Source organism: Eretmochelys imbricata, chromosome 1, assembly GCF_965152235.1.
Source record: "Eretmochelys imbricata isolate rEreImb1 chromosome 1, rEreImb1.hap1, whole genome shotgun sequence".
Classification (NCBI taxonomy): Eukaryota; Metazoa; Chordata; order Testudines; family Cheloniidae; genus Eretmochelys; species Eretmochelys imbricata.
Genome location: NC_135572.1, coordinates 266458234 through 266475432, shown reverse-complemented (window position 1 = coordinate 266475432; position 17199 = coordinate 266458234).

Below are 17199 nucleotides of genomic sequence, written 5' to 3'. Positions count from 1 at the left end.
TAGACAGCACTATGTTAATGGGAAGGCTTCTCCCCATGCGACCGCCTCTCGGGGAGGTGGAGTACCTATGTGCTGATGGGAGAAGCTCTCCCGTCAGCATAGGTAGCATCTTCACTAAGCGCTACAAAACTGCACCGCAGCAGCGCTGTAAGCGTAGACAAGCCCTTAGTCTCCAATGCTGTCAAGACAGCAGCTTTCATCAGCACTCCGTTCACCCGCTCAAAAAAGAGGGGCAGGGTGGGAGGGAGGCCAGGGGGAATTACAGAGATTACAAACCCCAGCCCAGATCAAAAGGAGCCTCAAGAGAGTGCACTCTCCCTGAAACTTTAGGCGTATAGCGCCACCTAATGAGCAATTAGCTTTCAGACATGAACGAAGCACAAAATGAATGTAAACCAAATCAGAATGGTATCATTTTATATCCCCTATGCACTGGTATAAATGACTACACAAGGTGCAAAGCAATGGTGAATCTGGCCCTATGTCACCTTCTCCCCACAGCTCTGCCTGTCCAGCCCATGCACTCAAGTCTGTGGACCAATCAGAGAGAGGGTGAGATTGTGGTGCTGGCTCATAGTTCTCCTCTCCTTTTCTTTGTTGACAGTTTCAGAGCCATCACGGAAGGCCATGGGGCACTAATGCACACCTCAGCTGGAAAAAGCGATGGAATGCCGTTCCAACCTGTTCTTCCCACTCCAGGTCTGAGTCCTGCTTCAAAGTATGCCTCAACCACCATCCTGGCAAGTTTATAAATAGCAACTTAGCCATAGGCCAAAGTGCCAAAAACAAAATATATTACAATAAAACTTAAAACTAAATCAAAAAAATTAAACTACCAAAATACATGTAAATACAGATGAAAAAGAACATAAAACTAATTAAACCATGTACAATCACCGTGCCACTTGCCTTTCCCTTATTTTAGCGGCTGACCGTGCAAATAGGACAACTGCTTGGATCACAGTTACATTGTCAGTTCCTAATAAATATTCTGTTTTCTGAGAGCTCACAACTGTATGAAGGAAACTGCACAGATGGTGGATTAGGCCCAACTGCCACACCAGTACACCCAACTGCCACCCTCACAAATCTCCCAGCATCCACCCCTCAGTCCAACCACTCACACAAGAACACAACCCCCATACACAATAGCCTCAAACATCACTCCGTGCAACAGCATGGGCTTTCAGCTACTTAACTGTATAATAACCCTTCACACTTCCTAGTGCCTTCCAGCCACACACCTCAAGGTGTTTTACGAAGATTACTTAAATAACCCTGACAACATGCCTGGAAGCCAGGGAGATAATATTACTCTTGTTTAACAGACAGGGAAACTACAGAACAAAGAAGTGAGCTGTAGCTCATGAAAGCTTATGCTCAAATAAATTTGTTAGTCTTTAAGATGCCACAAGTCCTCCTTTTCTTTTTGCGGATACAGACTAACACGGCTGCTATTCTGAAACAGAACAAAGAAGTTAATTCGCTTGCCCAAGGTCACGTAGTTAGTCAATGGTGGAGCTGGGACTAGAACAGATCCTTCCTCTACTCTAACCACCAGATTTCACTCTTTCCCAAGGAACAATAAGGAAACCTGCCACCATATGGCGGCACTGGAGTACTCATCTGTGTCCTTGGCTCAGCTTGAGTGATACTCATTGGGCAGCTTCCCATACTCTACCATTTACCATCCTGTTGGTTTCAGCAGCTCCTTCTCATCTGCTGGGCAGCGCAGGAATGGAATTTAGGTTGGTTCCCAGTTGATTAGGAGCTGAGCAGAGCAGTTGCAATATTAGTAGTAAGATAATATTAATAACATCCATAAAGAACCAGACCTACCATTTAACCAGTATGTAATTACCAGATGGAACCCAGCATTTTATATGATGAAATATCTAACAGAAAATGAACAAACTTTCCATGTTGGTGTGAATTTGGTGCTTCTGGAAATTGCTGATTTGACAGATCCAGTGATCAAAATCCTCAGTTTATCCACAGAATAGGGACAGCATGGGAAAGGCATGTTTCCTCAAACTGCCCCATCAGCATGTCTCACGCTGCAGAGACCATTGTAGAGATGAGAAGGTAATTCACTTGCATGCTCGTTCAGTCCTTGGACTTCAGAGATGCTCAATAAGGGAGCCAATTGTGGTGTTTCTTATGATCTGAGCACTAGGAGCTGGACTAAGACCGCCAAATTTATCTCAGCTAGTGCTATGACACCTAACAGCAATCCGACGATAGCAACTTTCAGTCACTCCAGACCTGGGCAGACTTTGAACCACCAATCTACATGCGAAAGATGCTACAGTCCAGTAACAATTCCCCTATGCCATCCAGTCCTCACAATAAACTTCTTTGAGCGTTGTCTGCACAGAATACCTGAACGTCTCATCACTGACCCCTCTGCAATGGAGGAATTGGGAATTTATATATTCCAGCCATTTCAAGAACTAACAAGAGAAATTAGTGCTGGCTAAAACCGCTTCTCTGTTGTGCTTTCTGCAGTGTGCACTTTGAAAGTGTATGTTCCACTCTGAGGCATAAATACTATGAAACAGAAATAATGAACTCTGTGATCAGAGTGGGATAAAATATTGAATTGGAACAAGGTTATATACTCTTTGTGGTGGATACACAAACCCTGTGCTGGATCTCGACAGAAAGGGGTTAATGGTCTATCCTAGTAACTGAGACTTAAATCAGTCCAGTCGCCACAGCCAAAAACATCAAGCCTGATACAAAGATCTTCCAGCTGTAGTTGATAATCAGGAGGGAAGATGACATAAAGGGGAGGAAGTATAACCTAGAGTTAGCTATTCTGATAGTGGGAATACACATCCGCAGAAGGAGATGCACCTAGGGATTAGAATCCACAAGCAGCCTTCCCTGAACTAGGTAATGTACAGCCAACAGAATGTTTGACCATCCAGGAAATACTGACCAGATCTCCGTGAGGAAAGGGAATGCCTATGTCATAAATATAAAGGGAAGGGTAACCACCTTTCTGTATACAGTGCTATAAAATCCCTCCTGGCCAGAGGCAAAACCCTTTCACCTGTAAAGGGTTAAGAAGCTAAGGCAACCTAGCTGACACCTGACCCAAAATGACCAATGAGAGAACAAGATACTTTCAAATCTGGAGGGGAGGGGGAACAAAGGGTCTGACTGTCTGTGTGATGCTTTTGCCGGGAACAGATCAGGTATGCAGACTCACAACTCCTGTTAAGTTAGTAAGTAATTTAGCTAGAAATGCGTTAGATTTCCTTTTGTTTAATGGCTGGTAAAATAAGCTGTGCTGAATGGAATGTATATTCCTGCTTTTGTGTCTTTTTGTAACTTAAGGTTTTGCCTAGAGGGATTCTCTATGTTTTGAATCTGATTCCCCTGTAGGTATTTACCATCCTGATTTTACAGAGGTGATTCTTTTACCTTTTCTTTAATTAAAATTCTTCTTTTAAGAACCTGATTGATTTTTTCATTGTTCTTAAGATCCAAGGGTTTGGGTCTGTGTTCACCTGTACAAACTGGCGAGGATTCTTATCAAGCCTTCCCCAGAAAAGGGGGTGTAGGGTTTGGGGGGATATTTTGGGGGAAGATGTCTCCAAGTGGGCTCTTCCCCTGGTCTTTGGGTAAGACGCTTGGTGGTGGCAGCATACTGTTCAAGGACAAGGCAAAGTTTGTACCTTGGGGAAGTTTTTAACCTAAGCTGGTAAGAATAAGCTTAGGGGGTCTTTCATGCAGGTCCCCACATGTGTACCCTAGAGTTCAGAGTGGGGAAGGAACCTTGACAGCCTACATTTGGACTATATGTTCTTTTTATATTCTTTTTCTTTCTTGTGGATCTGACCTCAATCCATTCCCAACTTGGGCTATGGTACTTGTATGGTTGTTTTGCTTGTTGGTTTTGAGTAAAGATGATTGTTTTTTCCAATACTACTTACAAGTATCTCATTCTTTTTGGCCATCGCTGTGTCTAGCTGACACTCTACTGGTGTGAAACCCCACTGCAGATGCCAGAATATTAAGAGAGTTAACTGAAGGCTCAGATTTGAACACAAAATCACTCTCTGGGTAGGCTTGTGTGTTCCAAGGGTTCTGGGTTAGCCTAAATTGACACCAGTTTGGCAGGAATCTCCTACTGCATTCTTTCCATGTGCTTCTACAAGCAATAAAATTAAAAATACAAAACAAAAAGTCCACACCATACAGGGTAGTTTTTCTGATTCCCCACAGCTTCCTGACTTGGCTTCTAGTCAACACAGACCCTGTTGGCCTCTTCCTTTTCTTTTAAGCTGTTGAGCCTCTGAACTCTGTCTGGGAACTAATTCCTGAAACTCCAAACTGTGACTTGCTCATCTGGGCCCTCTCCTAGGGATAGTATTGGCATGAGATATGGCAGGGCTTTGGGGTCACTCACCATCCATGGAGTGCCGCAAGACCTATATATCCTTATTCCAGTAGGTGGTGCTAGCTAATCTGTCCAGGATCTTGGCTTCCTAGGCCAAAGTGGTATTAACCTTATTTGTGGCATTCAGAAGGCAAGGTCTGATGTCAATTAACTATTTTACTGTGTGGTCCCCCCAGCTCTTGTGAGGACATGTATCTCCCTGAATTGCGGTTACATGAGTTCCATATAAAATACAACTGTTTAGGCAGACATATATAAATAGTGCCACCTACTGATAAGACAATAGCATTGGTCATAACTATGTAAGTTCAGTAAACTTGTTGATATGCATTGTAAATGGCTTCCTGAGTGCAGCTCTTAATGGTTGCCAACTCTTGTGACATTACGGGACAATGGCAGCACAGTGCTATCAGGTTGCCAAGCCTTGCTTCTGTTGCAAGGTCACTACTTGGAGCTCTGCCAAACAGCATTCCTTCACGGAGGCTACTCACTTCTGCTGAGGCTACCTATGCTGATCATTGCTGCAGACTTCTCCAAGATTAGGTTTTGTAGAGTGCAACTGACCATGAATAGATGTTAGTTATTAATATCAGTGTCTGCATCAACTGCAAGTTAAATCACTTCATCAAAGAATAGTAGCCATTTAGGGTATGTCTACACTACAGAACAAGGTCGAATTTATAGAAGTCGGTTTTTTAGAAATCGGTTTTATATATTCAAGTGTGTGTGCCCCCACAGAAAATGCTCTAAGTGCATTAAGTGCATTAACTCGGCGGAGTGCTTCCACAGTACCGAGGCTAGAGTCAACTTCCGGAGCATTGCACTGTGGATAGCTATCCCACAGTTCCCGCAGTCTCCGCTGCCCATTGGAATTCTGGGTTGAGATCCCAATGCCTGATGGGGCTAAAACATTGTCGCGGGTGGTTCTGGGTACATATCGTCAGGCCCCCGTTCCCTCCCTCCCTCCGTGAAAGCAAGGGCAGACAATCGTTTCGCACCTTTTTTCCTGAGTTACCTGTGCAGACGCCATACCACGGCAAGCATGGAGCCCACTCAGGTAACCGTCACCCTATGTCTCCTGGGTGCTGGCAGACACGGTACGGCATTGCTACACAGTAGCAGCAACCCCTTGCCTTGTGGCAGCAGACGGTACAATACGACTGGTAGCCGTCATCGTCAAGTCCGAGGTGTTCCTGGCCATGTCGGCTGGGAGCGCCTGGACAGACATGGGCGCAGGGACTAACTTTGGAGTGACTTGACCAGGTCATTCTCTTTAGTCCTGCAGTCAGTCCTATTGAACCGTCTTATGGTGAGCAGGCAGGCGATACAGATTGTTAGCAGTCGTACTGTACCATCTTCTGCCGGGCAGGCAAAAGATGAGGATGGCTAGCAGTCGTACTGTACCATCTTCTGCCGAGCAGCCATGAGATGTGGATGGCATGCAGTCCTTCTGCACCGTCTGCTGCCAGCCAAAGATGTAAAAGATAGATGGAGTGGATCAAAACAAGAAATAGACCAGATCTGTTTTGTACTCATTTGCCTCCTCCCCTGTCTAGGGGACTCATTCCTCTGGGTCACACTGCAGTCACTCACAGAGAAGGTGCAGCGAGGTAAATCTAGCCATGTATCAATCAGAGGCCAGGCTAACCTCCTTGTTCCAATAAGAACAATAACTTAGGTGCACCATTTCTTATTGGAACCCTCTGTGAAGTCCTGCCTGAAATACTCCTTGATGTAAAGACACCCCCTTTGTTGATTTTAGCTCCCTGAAGCCAACCATGTAAGCCGTGTCGTCAGTCACCCCTCCCTCCGTCAGAGCAACGGCAGACAATCGTTCCACGCCTTTTTTCTGTGCGGACGCCATACCAAGGCAAGCATGGCGGCCGCTCAGCTCACTTTGGCAATTAGGAGCACATTAAACACCACACGCATTATCCAGCAGTATATGCAGCACCAGAACCGGGCAAAGCGATACCGGGCGAGGAGGCGACGTCAGCGCGGTCACGTGAGTGATCAGGACATGGACACAGATTTCTCTGAAAGCATGGGCCCTGCTAATGCATGCATCATGGTGCTAATGGGGCAGGTTCATGCTGTGGAACGCCGATTCTGGGCTCGGGAAACAAGCACAGACTGGTGGGACCGCATAGTGTTGCAGGTCTAGGACGATTCCCAGTGGCTGCGAAACTTTCGCATGCGTAAGGGCACTTTCATGGAACTTTGTGACTTGCTTTCCCCTGCCCTGAAGCGCAAGAATACCAAGATGAGAGCAGCCTTCACAGTTCACAAGCGAGTGGCGATAGCCCTGTGGAAGCTTGCAACGCCAGACAGCTACTGGTCAGTTGGGAATCAATTTGGAGTGGGCAAATCTACTGTTGGGGCTGCTGTGATGCAAGTAGCCCACGCAATCAAAGATCTGCTGATATCAAGGGTAGTGACCCTGGGAAATGTGCAGGTCATAGTGGATGGCTTTGCTGCAATGGGATTCCCTAACTGTGGTGGGGCCATAGACGGAACCCATATCCCTATCTTGGCACCGGAGCACCAAGCCGCCGAGTACATAAACTGCAAGGGGTACTTTTCGATAGTGCTGCAAGCTCTGGTGGATCACAAGGGACGTTTCACCAACATCAACGTGGGATGGCCGGGAAAGGTACATGACGCTCGCATCTTCAGGAACTCTGGTCTGTTTCAAAAACTGCAGGAAGGGTCTTTATTCCCAGACCAGAAAATAACTGTTGGGGATGTTGAAATGCCTATATGTATCCTTGGGGACTCAGCCTACCCCTTAATGCTATGGCTCATGAAGCCGTACACAGGCAGCCTGGACAGTAGTCAGGAGCTGTTGAACTACAGGCTGAGCAAGTGCAGAATGGTGGTAGAATGTGCATTTGGATGTTTAAAGGCGCGCTGGCGCAGTTTACTGACTCGCTTAGACCTCAGCGAAACCAATATTCCCACTGTTATTACTGCTTGCTGTGTGCTCCACAATATCTGTGAGAGTAAGGGGGAGACGTTTATGGCGGGGTGGGAGGTTGAGACAAATCGCCTGGCTGCTGGTTACGCACAGCCAGATACCAGGGCGGTTAGAAGAGCACGGGAGGGCGCGGTACGCATCAGAGAAGCTTTGAAAACCAGTTTCATGACTGGCCAGGCTACGGTGTGAAAGTTCTGTTTGTTTCTCCTTGATGAAACCCCGCGCCCCTTGGTTCACTCTACTTCCCTGTAAGCTAACCACCCGCCCATCCTCCCTTCAATCACCGCTTGCAGAGGCAATAAAGTCATTGTTGCTTCACATTCATGCATTCTTTATTCATTCATCACACAAATAGGGGGATGACTACCAAGGTAGCCCAGGAGGGGTGGTGGAGGAGGGAAGGAAAAAGCCACACAGCACTTTAAGCACAGCACTTTAGAAGTTTACAACTTTAAAATTTATTGAATGACAGCCTTCTCTTTTTTGGGCAATCCTCTGTGGTGGAGTGGCTGGTTGGCCGGAGGCCCCCCCACCGCGTTCTTGGGTGTCTGGGTGTGGAGGCTATGGAACTTGGGGAGGAGGGCGGTTGGTTACAGAGGGGCTGCAGTGGCAGTCTGTGCTCCAGCTGCCTTTGCTGCAGCTCAACCATACTGGAGCATACTGGTTTGGTCCTCCAGCAGCCTCAGCATTGAATCCTGCCTCCTCTCATCACGCTGCCTCCACATTTGAGCTTCAGCCCTCTCTTCAGCCCGCCACTTACTCTCTTCAGCCCGCCACCTCTCCTCCCGGTCATTTTGTGCTTTCCTGCACTCTGACATTATTTGCCTCCACGCATTCGTCTGTGCTCTGTCAGTGTGGGAGGACAGCATGAGCTCGGAGAACATTTCATCGCGAGTGCGTTTTTTTTTCTTTCTAAGCTTCACTAGCCTCTGGGAAGGAGAAGATCCTGTGATCACTGAAACACATGCAGCTGGTGGAGAAAAAAAAAAGGGACAGCGGTATTTAAAAAGACACATTAAAAAGACCATGAATTATATCTCACTCTCCTGAGGATAACACAGAGAGATAAAAAACGGATGTTGTTTGAATGCCAGCAAACATACACTGCAATGCTTTGTTCTACAATGATTCCCGAGTACGTGTTACTGGCCTGGAGTGGTAAAGTGTCCTACCATGAAGGATGCAATAAGGCTGCCCTCCCCAGAAACCTTTTGCAAAGGCTTTGGGAGTACATCCAGGAGAACCGCGAATGCCAGGGCAAAGTAATCCTTTCACATGCTTGCTTTTAAACCATGTATAGTATTTTAAAAGGTACACTCACCAGAGGTCCCTTCTCCGCCTGCTGGGTCCAGGAGGCAGCCTTGGGTGGGTTCGGGGGGTACTGGCTCCAGGTCCAGGGTGAGAAACAGTTCCTGGCTGTCGGGAAAACCGGTTTCTCTGCTTGCTTGCTGTGAGCTATCTACAATCTCATCATCATCATCATCTTCTTCGTCCCCAAAACCTGCTTCCGTATTGCCTCCATCTCCATTGAAGGAGTCAAACAACGCGGCTGGGGTAGTGGTGGCTGAACCCCCTAAAATGGCATGCAGCTCATCATAGAAGTGGCATGTTTGGGGCTCTGACCCGGAGCGGCCTTTCGCCTCTCTGGTTTTCTGGTAGGCTTGCCTCAGCTCTTTCAGTTTCACGCGGCACTGCTTCAGGTCCCTGTTATGGCCTCTGTCCTTCATGCCCTGGGAGATTTTGACAAAGGTTTTGGCATTTCAAAAACTGGAACGGAGTTCTGATAACACGGATTCCTCTCCCCAAACAGCGATCAGATCCCGTACCTCCTGTTCGGTCCATGCTGGAGCTCTTTTGCAATTCTGGGACTCCATCATGGTCACCTCTGCTGATGAGCTCTGCATGGTCACCTGCAGCTTGCCATGCTGGCCAAACAGGAAATGAGATTCAAAAGTTCGTGGTTCTTTTCCTGTCTACGTCGCCAGTGCATCTGAGTTGAGAGTGCTGTCCAGAGCAGTCACAATGGAGCACTCTGGGATAGCTCCCGGAGGCCAATACCGTCGAATTGTGTCCACAGTACCCCAAATTCGAGCCAGCAAGGCCAATTTAAGCGCTAATCCACTTGTCAGGGGTGGAGTAAGGAAATCGATTTTAAGAGCCCTTTAAGTCGAAATAAAGGGCTTCATCGTGTGGACGGGTGCAGGTTTACATCGATTTAATGCTGCTAAATTCGACCTAAAGTCCTAGTATAGACCAGGGCTTAAAATGATAATCACTATGAGCTAAATCCTGCCTGTAGTGCTTATTCTTATCTTACTCAGGCAAAACTCTCAAGCAGTTAGCTGGGATTTTGACTAAGAGATTCTGGATTTGGGTTTACAAATTTGAATGAGATAATGATTCTGAGGAAGGGAAGGAGTGAGAGCAGCAGAATAAGGACAATGGACTTCAAAAAAGCAGACTTTAACAGATTCAGAGAACTGGTAGGTAATGTGTCATGGGAAAAAAATCTAAGGGATAAAGGAGTTCAGGAGAGCTGGCCGTTTCTCAAGGAGATCATATTAAAGGCACAACTGCAAACTATCCCCAGGGACAGGAAAGATAGGAAGAACAGTAAGAGATCAATATGACTCCATCAGGAGCTCTTTAATGACCTGAAAATCAAAAAGGAATCCTACAAAAAGTGGAAACATGGACAAATTGCTAATAAGGAGTACAAAAGAACAGCACAAGCATGTAGGAAAAATTCAGAAAGGCTAAGGCATAAAATGATTTACACTTAGCAAGGGACATAAAAGGCATTAAGAAAAGGTTCCTTAAATTTATTAGGAGCAAGAGAAAGATGAAGGAAAGTCTAGGTCCTCTACTTAGTGAGGAAGGAGAGCTAATAACTGATGATATCAAGAAAGCTGAGGTGTTTAATGCCTATTTTCCTTCAGTCTTAACTAAAAAGGTGACCAGATACTCAACACAATTAATACTAACAATAAGGGGGAAGGAAAGTAAGCCAAAATAGGAAAACAAAAGGTTAAAGACTATTTAGATAGGTTAGATGTATTCAAGCTGGCAGAGTACTTAAGGAGCCAGCTGAAGCAATATTGCAACTGTTAGTGATTATCTTCCAGAACTCCTCGAGGACAGATAAGGTCTCAGCAGATTGGAGAAGGGCAAACATAGTACCTATCTTTCAAAAGGGGAACAAGAAGGACCTGGGGCATTACAGACCAGTAAGCCTAACTTCAATACCTGGAAAGATACTGCATAACTGCAACAAATTATTAAACAATCAGTTTGTAAGCACTTAGAGATTAATAAGGTTATAAGGAATAGCCAGCATGGACTTTTCAAAAACAAATCATGCCAGATCAGCATGATTTCCTTCTTTGACAGGGTTACTGGCCTAGTGGATGGGGGGAAGCAGTAGATGTAAAATATCTTGATATTTAGTAAGGCTTTTTACACAGTCCCACATTCTCATGAGGGAAATGTGGTCTACATTAAATCACTATAAGGTGGGTGCACAACTGGTGGATAGACCATACTCAAACAGTAGTTATCAATGGTTTGTTGTCAAATTGAGAGGGTGTATCTAGTTGGGTTCCGCGGGATCAGTCCCAGGTCCAGTACTGTTCAATAGTTCCATTAATGACTTGGATATGGAAGTGAAGAGTATGTTTACAAAATTTGTGGATGACACCGAGCAGGGAGGGGTTACAAGAGCACTTTGGAGGACAAGATTAGAATTCAAAACAATCTTGACAAATTGAAGAACTGGTCTGAATTCAACAAGATGAAACTGAATAAAGACAAGTACAAAGTACTACATCTAGGAAGAAAAAATCACATACACAACTACAACATGGGGAATAACTGGCTAGCTGGTAGTACTGCTAAAAAGGATTTGGGGGTTATAATGAATCACAAATTGCATATGAGCCAACAATGTGTTGTACATAAACACAGGAGGTATTTGTTCCACCCTACTTAGCACTGGTGAGGCCTCAATTGTAGTAATGTATCCTGTTCAGGGAGCCTCACTGCCATAAAGATCTAGATAAATTGGAGAGTCCAGAAGAGAGCACCAAAAATTATAAAAATTTAGAAAACCTGACCGACAAGGAAGGGTTACAAAAACTGGGCACAAGCGGCGGCGGTACTTATAACAGTCCTCAAATATGTTAAGGGATCTCATAAAGAAGACTGTGATTAATTGTTCTCCATGTCCACTGAAGGTAGGACAAGAAGTAATAGATTTAATCTGCAGCAAGGAAGATTTAGGTTAGATATTAGGAAAAACTTTCCAACTACAAGGGCAGTTAATCTCTGGAACAGGCTTCCAAGGGAGGCTGTGGAATCTCCATCATTAGATGTTTTTAAAAATAGGTTGGACAAACATCTAGCAGGGATGGTCTAGGTTTACTTGGTGCTGCCACAGAGCAGGGGGCTGGACTTGATGACGTCTCAAGGTTGCCCTCCAGCCCTACATTTCTGTGTTTCTATGATAATATTTGCTTTGAATTGTTCTTCTATTTAATAGTTTAAAACCACTTGCATATTGGGACCCTACACCACCGTGTATTTTAGTGTAACAGCACTTTAAATCATGTGCTATTATGTAACAGCACTTAAAGTCATAACAGGCATATTTTCAAAAAAGATCTAAAATCTACCTGTCCTAGATATGCTATGAAACAGTATTTTATCATAAAATTGCTTTTCAAGCACTTCCAAAATAGACTGCAGGATCTGAACACCTTGGTTATCTGTCTTAATTATCCCTAGTCAATATTAAATGAATCTTACTAGCCTTTACCTGGTATTCAAGTTGTAAAAACCATTATTTTCCTTCCCCTTCCTCTTTAATTTTCCTCTGGATAGATGACCAGAGGTAGAAAAAGTGGAATCCCACTTCAAATAATTACTACACTCCAGTGATTAGCAACTCCAGTGACAATAAATGTAAACCTAATGTAAATTATTTTCTCTGACGTATAAGATAAAATCGAGTGAACATGTTTTGACAAAAAAAATTATTTAGATGGTTTATCTCTAGAGTTCAAAAAGATGTACCACAAATTACATCTATTAGATGTCTTAAATAAGGATTATGAACCCTATCAGCAATCCTTTCCTTTGGAAATAGCCAGTGGTTTTCAACCTTTTTTCATTTGCGGACCCCTAAAAAGTTTCAAACAGAGGTGCAGACCCTTTTAGAAATTTAACCTGTTGTCTGTGGACCACTACCATAGAAGTCTTAGACTGAAAACTAACTGAACAGAATTCAATTATAAACGTCGCAGGTGCTTGGCATGGCATTTGATGCAGCGTGAGAAAGGGCGCTAAATTATTGGCTTCTACAGTAACACTTCCGGGTTTTGACCTGTAGGTGGGAGTATTCACATATTTTTGATAGATCAGAAAAATGGAATGACTACTCTGGAATCTAACATAGTCTGTGGCCCCCCAGGGATCCGCGGACCACAGGTTGAAAACCACTGGTCTAACTGAAAGCGGTGGAACTACTCATGTAAATAAAGGCTACTTGTCTGAGCAAGGGTTGTAGGATCAGGCTCTTCACCATCATAATCATCACACAGAAAACAGCCAACTTACACATTTTGTGCTGTCTTGGAATCAAACTGGAACTTCGCTGCTGGTGTCATCTGGTGCCAAGAATTAATTTGCAGTCATTCCAGGTGAGATACAAGTGCCATTTCAATACCTGTAATACCAGTGATATAATAAGTGACATTCATGAAACTTAAAATTTTAGGCAACTATTAATTTGGGGGTTTTGTGATTGTGGATAAATAAATGATACTAATGGGGTCAAATATGACCATTTCTATTGGATTACCCTAATTTATAGCGACACTGCCAGGTTGGTCAGGCCCCAAATGCAGGTTGCTTAAAATAAAAGTTTGAAAACTTAGTATTAAAAATGTTCACAAAATATTGCTTAAATGTCAATGAAAACAGTGCGCGTTCAAAATTCAAGGAATATCATCTACTAAAAATCAACCTGTAAATCTTTTATGTTTAATGGCTTAGATTACTAAACATTGACATTTTAAAAATTCAATTTGGTTCTTGCTATTCACATGCTCCTTGTTTTTCTGCTTCTATCTCACACTGAACTATGTCAATTTTATTACTGTCATTCTCAGGATCATAGTGCTACAATGTCCACTACAAAGGAAGCTGTTTAAAAATCTGATGGATTTGTTGCAGTTCAGAGAAATGTTTCCAATTTGTTCATCTTTTGCTTTCTGAAAGCTTGTGTACCTCAAACTTAAGCTTTATGCCAAATTTAAGTTACTGCTGCCCTTTAAAACATTCTCTGTAGAATCTGAACCCCAAAACTATTGAAGTTTGTGCAAGTGCATGAGAAAATGAAACAGACTCAAAATAAATGTGAAATTGTAAAGTCTTATTTCACCATGCAGTTCAGAAAATAATCAAATATTGGTGGTGAAAGAACTTTTGTTCTAATTTTAATAATCTAAGTTGTTAGATGGTGGTTAAGAATTTTTTTAAAATGACTTCTAACCTAACAGTGTCTACTTAAAACTCAGCAAAAAGAATACAACCTCTACGCTATGCTGTTTGTGCAGTTTTTGAACGAGTGTGTAGCTGCAGTAAATATAAAAACTACTTGCAAGTTCAAATGAAATAGATCAAATGCAACATATTTAAAGTAGATAATTAAATAAAACTTCCCTCCCTCACTTTTTTGAGGAGTTCAAATGTATCTGCAAAATTACCCCACGCTGTATATTAGTCTGCTCCTCACATAGGCGTCCTTTTCTCTAACATTTCAATTTATGTAGCAGAATTGATACCAAAGTCCTCTAAAAACTTACATACATACAGCATCAAAGAAGTGCAGCCACTTCTCCTGGAGCTTGCTACAGCTGTTTGGTGGCGGCAAGCGCTGGGAGGTAGGCAGAGGAGCGGGGACCCAGCACCCTCAGGGGAGGAGGCAGAGGTGAGGTGGGGCAGGGCAGGGAGCTTGGCTGCCTGTGGGTGCAGAGCACCCACCAATTTTTCCCCGTGGGTGCTCCAGCCCCGAAGCACCCACAGAGTCAGCGCCTATGCCCCCCACGCCCCTAGTTCCAGCACCTATGACCCCAACCCTCTGCCCCAGCCTTGAGCCACTCATACCCAGCCCCACCACACATCCATATTGGCACACATAATAAAATTCATTCCACACATGGGTGGGAAAAATTAGAGGGAACACTGCCCCAGCGTGGGGACACCCCAGCCCCTCTCCTAAGTGACCATGACAAGGTTGGGGGTCGAGCCCCTCAGCCTTGCGGTTACAAGGACTCTGCCACACAGGAAAGTGGAAGAGGAGCCCTCGAGGTCAGGCAGGCCTCTGGGTAAAGGAAGTGGGTGCAAGGACTCAGATCCTTTCACTAGCCCATTTCACAGGGGTTATTTATAAGCCAGGAAAGTTCCCCACAATAACAGGACCATTCCCCCGCTTACATACAGCAAAAATGAGAATACAAGAAACCATAAAGCAACAGCAAAGTGACTTACATGCTAACAGCACAGGGGAGACTGCATCAGACAACATTAACACAATAAGAGAAAAGGCACAAATGTGAAAGCAGCAGTCGAACCAAATCAAAACATAAGAACAGTGCACAATTAGAGAGTGGAAAACCAAAAAACCTTCATAGGAGGGAAGATTGGAAAAGCTGTGGAAGATGTGGCAAAACACCAAGCCACAGATGACAACAGTGTAAAGAGGCAGAATGTAGGAGATACCATAAAATGAGACATTTTGCAATAGCATGCACCTCACCAAGAGCAGTGGAACAATCCAAGAGGGAGCGTTATCATCAGTTGACAATGAGTTCATATTTCTAGGGACTATATCCTCAACAGAACATACAAACTATGTTATGCAAGCATGAATCTAAACAGCTGAAACCTTAAATTTAAAATTGATACTGGGGCAGCAATCACTGCAATTCCAAAAGAAGATTATAACTGATCCAGGGATGGAGATCTGCAAAGACAAAATAAGAATCTCCATGGGGCTAGTAACACTGCATTTCAGAGTAGCAGCCGTGTTAGTCTGTATTCGCAAAAAGAAAAGGAGTACTTCTGGCACCTTGGAGACTAACCAATTTATTTGAGCATAAGCTTTCGTGAGCTACAGCTCACTTCATCGGATGCATAAAGTGGAAAATACAGTGAGGAGATTTATATACACACAGACCATGAAAAAATGGGTGTTTATCATACACATTGTAAGGAGAGTGATCACTTAAGATGAGCTATTACCAGCAGGAGAGTGGGGTGGGGAGACAGAAAACCTTTTGAAGCGATAATGAAGGTGGGCCATTTCCATTGGATGTCTGTGGCCAGTTCCTTGGGAAACTGGAGAAAGGACAGAAATTTCTTCAACAAATATATGTAATACATGGACTAACAATTCCCCTACTAGGATTGCCAGCAATATAAGGAATACAGCTAGTAGAGAAACTGGAATGCATTAATGGCAGAAAGCAAACTATACAGGAGATGTATCCACAAATCTTCACAAGGCTAGGAAAGCTGTCAGGGGGGTACAAAATAAAATTGACACCAGCAGCAACTCCCTTTGCTCTCAAAGCTCCAGGTCACATCCCTAAACTCTTGTTAGGGAAAGTTAAAGAAGAATGAAAGAGACTGGAACATAGAGGGTTTATTTCCCAGATAGAAGAACCCACTGACTGGAGTCCAGGGATGATTGTAGTACCAAAGCCCAATGACAAAATCCAGATTTGTGTGGAACTCACACAAATTAATAAAAGCATGTGCAGAGAGAGATACTTGCTTCCTTCAGTTAATCAGAAATTAACTCAGTTATCAGAAGCTAAAGTCTTCTCAAAGTTAGATGCTACAGCAGGCTTCTGGCAAATCCCCCTTGCTAAGAATTAATACATCCATCACCCCATTTGAAAGGTACTGTTTTGGTCATCTTCCTTTTGCCATATCTTCAGCACCACATCTTCAGCACTAGAACATTTCCAAAAGAAACTCTTTCAGATCATTTCAGGTTTGCCTGGCACCCTTTGCCATGCAGATGATGGGTTAGTATACGGCAGAGATAAAAATGAACATGATGAGCAACTACATGCAGTTTTGAGATGCTTCCAACAAGCTGGCCTCACTCTGAAATGAGAAATGTGAACATGGAAAGAAGCAGATATAACACATCATTAGCAAATGGAATTCAGCTGAATTCAAACACACTGATGGCATTACTCGCCTTACCTGAACCTACAGACGTTTTCGCTATAAGAAGATTCCTGGGCATGATTAGTCATTTTTGGAAATTCTTACCAGATTTAGCTCATCTAAAAAAACCCTTAAAAGATCTCCTTAATGGTCAAAATATCTGGATTTGGGGAAGCCGCAACAAAATGCATGTAGTAAAATAAAAGAACTATAGGCGTCTCCACCTGTTTTGGCACAATATTCGGTAAACTACCCAACAATTGTAGCAGCAGTATATGTTCATAGCGGTTAGAAACAGTGCTGACATAAAAGCAGACAAAAGGTGACCACAGACTGGTTGCCTTCATACAATCATAGAATATCAGGGTTAGAAGGGCCCTCAGGAGGTCACCTAGTCCAACCCCCTGCTCAAAGCAGGACCAATCCCCAATTTTTTCCCCAGATCTCTAAATGGCCCCCTTAAGGATTGAACTCACAACCCTGGGTTTAGCAAGCCAATGCTCAAACTACTGAGCTATCCCGCCTCCCAAAAATAACTTCTCTTCACCCCAGATGGGGCTTGAACCCCTAA